Source organism: Chlorocebus sabaeus, chromosome 4 (assembly GCF_047675955.1).
Source record: "Chlorocebus sabaeus isolate Y175 chromosome 4, mChlSab1.0.hap1, whole genome shotgun sequence".
In the NCBI taxonomy this organism is placed as follows: Eukaryota; Metazoa; Chordata; class Mammalia; order Primates; family Cercopithecidae; genus Chlorocebus; species Chlorocebus sabaeus.
Window position 1 is genome coordinate 37,806,696 of NC_132907.1, and position 8,188 is coordinate 37,814,883.

The 8,188-nt window shown below is 41.4% G+C and overlaps 1 pseudogene; it reads left to right on the forward strand.

Moving 5' to 3' along the window:
• The first annotated feature begins 5,070 nt into the window (after positions 1 to 5,070).
• Positions 5,071 to 7,018, forward strand: LOC140711577 (syncytin-1-like; annotated as a pseudogene).
• Positions 7,019 to 8,188: the final 1,170 nt, after the last annotated feature.

The following is an 8,188-nucleotide window of genomic DNA, read 5'->3' on the forward strand; positions in this document are numbered from 1 at the left end:
TCTATTACAGACTTTTTGCATAAAGGAAAACTGTGGCTTTGGAAAACATTTTAGAAAACATCCAGTTTCTCCTTCAGTTATTAGAGAAGTTTCTGAAGTGTAGAGAATTGTGCCATCACAAGGGGCAGTTAGCAATAGAGAGGGCAACACAAGAAGAGAATCAGGACCAGTATCAGAACTAGAACCAAAAGAGTACTCTTAACACTCACCATTCTAGCAAGAAGGCTTTCATCAATATCCTAGGTAGAAGAGATTGGTGGTTCATGCCAGAATGAACTATTACATCAGTGGTTTTTAAAAGTTGAGCTAAAGAACTCTTCCAACCAAACCTCGTTTACAGGCCCAGTATAAACAGACAAAAGAGAGTCTAATCTAATATGGAAAAGTGTCATGAAGTCCAACTTCTCAGGTCTCCCTCAGCCCATAGAGCCGCTCAGTTGGACATGGTGGTACATGCTATGAAAACCAATGGCTTTAAATCATACTCATATATTAGAATTTAAATTTGCTGTATGGGGAGATTAAACGTCCATTTTAAAATATATATATATATATTGTATTTACATAAATACACATATAAATATATTGTATTAGTCCATTTTGCATTTCTGTAAAGGAATACCTGAGACTGGGTAATTTATAAAGAAAAGAGGCTTATCTGGCTTGCTGTTCTGCAGGCTGCACAGACAGCATAGTGCCAACATCTCCTTCTCATGAGGCCTCAGGAAGCATCCACTCATGGTGGAGGGTGAAGGAGAAGCAGGTGTGTCACATAGTAAGAGAGGGAAAAAAGAGAGAAGGGTAGAGGAGGTTCCAGGCTGTCTTGAAACAACCAGTTCTTTTGCTAATAAAGCAAGAACTCAGTTATTACTACAGGGAAGGCACCAAGTCCTTCCTGAGGGATCTGCCCGCTTGACCCAAACACCTCCCACATGGCCCCACCTCCAACACTGGGGATCATATTTCAACAATAAATTTGTAGGAGACAAATATCCAAATCATATCATATATCTCTTTAATGCATAAAAATGAATTTACATTAACTTTTCAATAAAGCTGGTGTCTCTCTGAGGTCCAGAGTTTATTGAGGACCATCTGAATCTGGTGAGAGCTTCCACCTTTGGAGTCACCGTCCTGATGGGTACACCACGCTTAGAGTCACACAAAGCTGCTGCCTAATACAGCCCAGTTCCATAGGTGTCAACTACATAACACCTGTCTTCTATTTAAAAACATTCCTTGGAAAGCATATTCAGGAATAGTCTATAAAATCCAATGACCAGGTATTATCTGAAAGTCTGAGAATAGCTTTGGTAAAGTAAATAACTTTGGTAAAGGAAGCAGAATTAGGGATTAAAAGAAGGCCAAAGTAAATCTAAAACTAGAACACAGTCTTTTGCTTAAGTACAATGTACATTAATAGTTTATGGTTCTCTGGATTGTTTTGTTTTTGTTTTTTTCATTTATTTGGTTTGCTCTTGCTTTTTTTTGCCTAGATATTTGCCATTTAGACATCTTTATCAAACTATCCAAAATGACATCTACGTAAGTGATTTCCTCTGGGTCACTGGAGTACACAGCCCACTGACATGTACTATACAGAGATCCACTGAGATTACTATGAGGTGGGGAGCAGAGGGTGAGATACGATCTGTAATAGACTCTAAAATAAGTAAGCCCCAAACTTCCATCATAACTCAACACTAATGAATGCATAATGGAAATGAAATCATAGCTATGCATCCATCTCATTTGACATTTTTTATGGGCTAAGGAAAATAAGAAGAGCAGACTTAGATCAGTACTTTCCAGGCAGACAAGTTAGGAAAAAAATGAGCTAGTTAGTGGTGCTTTATGAATCAATTCTTAGAACAAATGGAAAGGTTCACTCCACGCATTCGTCCATTTAGACTTATAAATAAAAACTGAGTGAGAAGCAGTCACTCTTCAGAAGGCTTTGGTCGAGAACTAAGGGATGTGCCTCTCAAGCTCCCTAACCCTCCCCTCCTCTTCAACAGTAAACCAGCCTGTCTTTTACCACCCAGATTCTGAGACCAAACAAGGACACAATAAGCCAGAGTTCTCTGAATTTTAAGGAACTGGAAATTAACAGGGTGAGGATTGGAAGGAGGAGCTGTTCCTTCTCTTTCTAATGAAATCCCTCAGAGAGAAATCCTCTTTCCATTTGAATTAAAACCAGAAATGGCAGCAATTACTTTAAAAAAAAATTTAAACGTTGTTTTCAGTTGCTGTGAAATGAGAGATCATTTTCAAATTTCCTAGGAATGAGTTTCACCAGCTGGGTAAACCTTTGTAGTTCAGAGGTTTCATAGGCAATCGCTGGCTCCCATCCAAGCACAGAAATGACAAAAACCCACTTTGAGCTGAGACTGCCATGGTGATAGCCTCTGGAGAACGAAAGAGAAAGCATAAAAAGGTATCTGCAGGATTCCCCTAAGCAGAGAGGTTTGGCTGCAACAATACATTTCAAAGAGTTTTATGATTTCCACTACAAAAAGCAGCATCAGAAGGAGCTGCTGTCTGGGTTCTGAATGAGCACCAATAACACACCTAGCTGGGGGTTTAGGGCAAGGGGTCCCATGCAGTAGAGTGTGCAGATGAGAAAATCGAACTGCCCATTTAGCTGAACAAATTGTTGGTGCGCTGGTTACATTCAGCCTCTCATCGGCCTCTTGAGTAAATCTCAGGAAGAGACAAAAGGAAAAAGACCACATCTTTGTTTCTCCAGAAGAAAGAGGTATCGGATTTCTTCCTTTAAATCAAGTCTGCAAGTGAAAAAAGGAAACATGAAATGTTAACAGTCTCAGTAAGGTTTCCTCTTATGTCCCTTGTGGTGCCTTAAATCTTTGTAGTTAAGTTTAGATTTAATAGTCTCATTTTTCCAAGGATTTCTCCCGAGGGTTTGTTCGAAGCAGCAACACAAGGTCATCCGGGGAAAAGGAGGTAAGAGAAAATGTCTCCCCCTCGTCCAGAAAAATCCTTTTCATCTCCTCTCACAAATGCTACATCAATTAAAGAAACTCCCCTAGCCAGCTTACCTCCATGGTCAGATTCTGTAAGCCCTGTGTAGAATGCAATGAAAAGGAATGGAAACAAGAAAACTCCCAAGAACTATCTTGAGACAAAGGAGTCTTCCAGAGCCTGATAAGATGCTCCCCTTGACCAAATTCTAGTCAGGCTCTTTTGAGCTGCCTTTTTTGACTAGGCCCCATCCTTGGGCACATTCTCAAGAGCCCAGTTTTAGCAAAAATCTTGCTAAATCAGTTTAGAGAGAACCTCCACCTTCTATATATGATTAGCCACAACACCTGACCAAATTCTTCATCTTCCCCACTTGGTATCTGATGACCCTGGCCTGCCTTCAGCAAGAATCCTGTCAAGTACATTTAGCCAGAATCCTCGAGGTTTTCTCTTAGTAGTTTTCTATCCACTGACACCCACCTTGCCCCTTGGCTATGCATCCTGACTTGCATACTCCATATTTGGAATTGGGCCCAGTTCTATACTGAGGCCTCTTTTCTCCTATTATAGTAGTCCTGAATCAAATATGCTTTTTCTGCTATAACTGCTCTCCAGTTCAGGTTTTTCTTTGGCAAGCTTATCCCTTCCACAAGGCTGTGCATAGGAACTTTGACTTTCTGATACGTGGACAAAGTCATCTGTTTAGTCACAGAATGGAAGGAATCTTGCTTAAAGTGGATGGTTTACAGAGATCTGGGATGCAGAAATGGGTTTTCAATACTGATAATGTTTTTTCCATGGAGTCAGTGAATTGTTTCAGCTCAGTTTTAAGAAGAAATCACAGAATTCCTGACACTATACTTAGCATAGATGCTGAGAGATGAGAGCAAATTGGTAAGCACTCCTTAATATGAGAAGTCTCCTAGGCCCTCTGATGGAACTTCCTGCCCCTCAAGCCTTGATATTTTTCTCCTTGGGAAATCTAGAATTAGCACCCTTGTGGCTAGACCTAGAGGAATGTGGAATGACAACCCATCTGCAGAATCACTGCATCCTAAAATGTTCCTACTGGAAGGGACCCTAGAGATCATCTGCCAGTGTCCTCCTTTTATAGATGTGGGAACTGACACTCCCAAATATTTAACAGTGCTCCTCGCCACCAGGTAATGTCTCCCAGAGGAGTGATGCCTTCCATTTGCAAACAAGCCAAGTTTAGAAGAGACAAAAAACTAAAGGAATTAGTTTAATTCCCAAACATATTCAAATTCTAGGCCATTCTAATGAAAGAAAATAGATTGATAAATTATTCTGTACCATAGAAGCCAGAAGAAGACCAAGTTATTTGAATAAAATTTACCCACCTTCAACTGATATAACTCCACAGTTAAAACCCAACATCTCAACTCACCTGGACTCTTTTACCCCAAGGGTTCAGGGATGGCCCCCATCTATTTGGCCAGGCATTAGCCCAAGACTTGAGCCAGTTCTCATACCTGGACACTCTTGTCCTTCGGTACGTAGATGATTCAATTTTACCCACCCATTCAGAAACCTTGTGCCATCGAGCTACCCAAGCACTCTTAAATTTCCTTGCTACCTGTAGCTACAAGGTTTTCAAACCAAAAGCTCAGCTCTGCTCACAGCAGGTTAAATGCTTAGAGCTAAAATTATCCAAAGGCACCAGGGCCCTCAGTGAGGAATGTACCTAGCCTATACTGACTTATCCTCATCCCAAAACCCTAAAGCAACAAAGAGGGTTCCTTGACATAACAGTTTTCTGCCGAATATGGATTCTCAGATACAGCGAAGTAGCCAGACCATTACATACACCAATTAAGGAAACTCAGAAAGCCAATACCCATCTGTAAGATGAACACCTGAAGCAGAAGCAGCTTTCCAGGCCCTAAAGAAGGCCCCAACCCAAGCCCCAGTGTTAAGCTTGTCAACAAGGCAACACTTTTCTTTATATGTCACAGAAAAAAACAGGAATAGCTCTAGGAGTCCTTACACAGGTCCATAGGATGAGCTTGCAACCCGTGGCATACCTGAGTAAGGAAATTGATGTAGAGGCAAAGAGTTGGCCTCATTGTTTACGGGTAGTGGCAGCAGTAGCAGTCTTAGTATCTAAAGCAGTTAAAACAATACAGGGAAGAGATCTTACTGTGTGGACATCTCATGATGTGAATGGCATACTCACTGCTAAAGGAGACTTGTGGCTGTCAGACAACTTGAGGAAAGTAACTAAAATCGGAAATCCCCATGGCCCTCCCTTATCATATTTTTCCCTTTACTGTTCTGTTATCTCCTTTCACTCTTACTGCACCCCCTCCATGCCGCTGTACTACCAGTAGCTCCACTTACCAAGAGTTTCTATGGAGAATGTGGCTTCCTGGAAATAATGATGCCCCATCATATAGGAGTGTATCTAAGGGAACCCCCACCTTCACTGCCCACACCCATATGCCCTGCAACTGCTATAACTCTGCCACTCTTTGCATGCATGCAAATACTCATTATTGGACAGGGAAAATGATTAATCCTAGTTGTCCTGGAGGACTGGGAACCACTATCTGTTGGACTTACTTCACCCATACCGGTATGTCTGATGGGGTTGGAGTTCAAGATCAGGCAAGACAAAAACACTTAAAGGAAGTAATCTCCCAACTGACCTGGGTACATAGCACCCCTACCCCATACAAAGGACTAGATCTCTCAGAACTACATGAAACCCGCCATACCCATTCTCACCTGGTAAGCCTATTTAATACCACCCTCACTGGGCTCCATGAGGTCTCGGCCCAAAACCCTACTAACTGTTGGATGTGCCTCCCCCTGCACTTCAGACCATACATTTCAATCCCTGTACCCAAACAATGGAACAACTTCAGCACAGAAATAAATACCACTTCCATTTTAGTAGGACCTCGTTTCCAATCTGAAAATAACCGTACCTCAAACCTCACCTGTGTAAAATTTAGCAATACTATAGACACAATCAACTCCCAGTGCATCAGGTGGGTAACCCCTCCCACACGAATAGTCTGCCTACCCACAGGAATATTTTTTGTCTGTGGTACCTCAGCCTATCATTGTGTGAATGGCTCTTCAGAATCTATGTGCTTCCTCTCATTCTTAGTGCCCCCTATGACCATCTACACTGAACAAGATTTATACAATTATGTCATACCTAACCCCCACAACAAAAGAGTACCCGTTCTTCCTTTTGTTATCAGAGCAGGAGTGCTAGGCAGACTAGGTACTGGCATTGGCAGTATCACAACCTCTACTCAGTTCTACTACAAACTGTCTCAAGAACTAAATGGTGACATGGAACGGGTCACCAACTCCCTAGTCACCTTGCAAGATCAACTTAGCTCCTTAGCAGCAGTAGTTCTTCAAAATTGAAGAGCTTTAGACTTGCTAATCACCAAAATAGGGGGAACCTATTTATTTTTAGGGGAAGAAGGCTGTTATTATGTTAATCAATCCAGATTCATCGCTGAGAAAGTTAAAGAAATTCGAGATTGAATACAACACAGAGCAGAGGAGTTTCAAAACACTGGATCCTGGGGCCTCCTCAGCCAATGGATGCCCTGGATTCTCCCCTTCTTAGGACCTCTAGCAGCTATAATATTGCTACTCCTCTTTGGATCCTGTATCTGTAACTCCTTGTTAAGTTTATCTCCTCCATAATCAAAGCTGTAAAACTACAAATGGTTCTTCAAATGGGGCCCCAGATGGAGTCCATGACCAAGATCTACCGTGGACCCCTAGACTGGCCTGCTAGCCCATGCTCTGATGTTAATGACATCGAAGGCACCCCCCAGAGGAAATCTCAGCTGCACAACCCCTACTATGCCCCAATTCAGCAGGAAGCAGTTAGAGCGGTCATTGGCCAACCTCCCCAACAGCACTTGGGTTTTTCTGTTGAGAGTGGGGAATGAGAGACAGGACTAGCTGGATTCCCTAGGCCAACTATGAATCCCTAAGCCTAGCTGGGAAGGTGACTGCTTTCACCTTTAAACATGGGGCTTGCAACTTAGCTCACACCGGACCAATCAGATAGTAAAGAGAGCTCACTAAAATGCTAATTAGGTAAAAACAGGAGGTAAAGACCATCCATTGCCTGAGAGCACAGCGGGAGGGACAATGATCAGGATATAAACCCAGGCATTTGAGCTGCCAATGGCTACCCTCTTTGGGTCCCCTCTCTTTGTATGGGAGCTCTGTCTTCACCCTATTAAATCTTGCAACTGCAAAAAAATAAAATAAATATAAAAATAAAAACTCTATCTTCTTTTTCAAAAGAACAGTCTTCAAACTCTAAAGAAGAGAATAACCATGCTTAATAGGCTTAATAAGGAATTGGAGAGATGACAGATTGAGGAAATAGTTAAGAAAGCAGGACATCAGACCCACCCAAATAACATTCTAGAGCAATAATATAATTAAATCTACTGAGTGTCTACTACATGAGAGGCACTATTCTAAATCCTTTGCCCAGATTAACTCACTAAATCTTCACAACTTATTTGATAGGCATTATTATTAGCCACATTTCACAGGTAAGGATTAGGAGTTCAGAGGGGTAAATATCAGCTGCTAGAAGTTTCACAGCAAGGATTTCTGCCCAGGAAGATTAATCAACCTTTCATTACTATATTATGCTGAGTTGCAGATGAACCTGCAGATACAATAGCTAAGACACTGGCAGCAGGGAAAAGTGCATAAGACTGGGATTAGGGTCAATAGACTTGAAAAGGTCACAGTTCTTATTTTCAAAAACAGATTAAAGAAGATTATGAAAATGATATCCTCATGAGTCTGACATCAAACCACAGCAAGTCATGTCTAAACAGAGTTTATGAACTCAGAAAAGAAAGTGATAAGTATTGAGGACCAGCCCAGGCTCCTTAAGGACAAAGCATGCCTTCTGATAAGGTCACTAAAATGACCAAATCAGGGAAATTCTGGAGACACAGGCCATGTGAATTCAACAACACATTGGAAATGTCTGTCTTAATATTCTTAAAATCATGATGAATAAATTTTGTTAGTTGAAAAAAATGTTCCCCAAAAGAGGTAGCTGGTAGATAGATGTCTGTCAAGAAGGCCTTGAGTGATGTGATGCTCTCAAGTAGTTCTGTTCTGTTTCTTTCAGTGATTATGATAAAATATATTTTTTAAAGACAAAGATATCACAAAG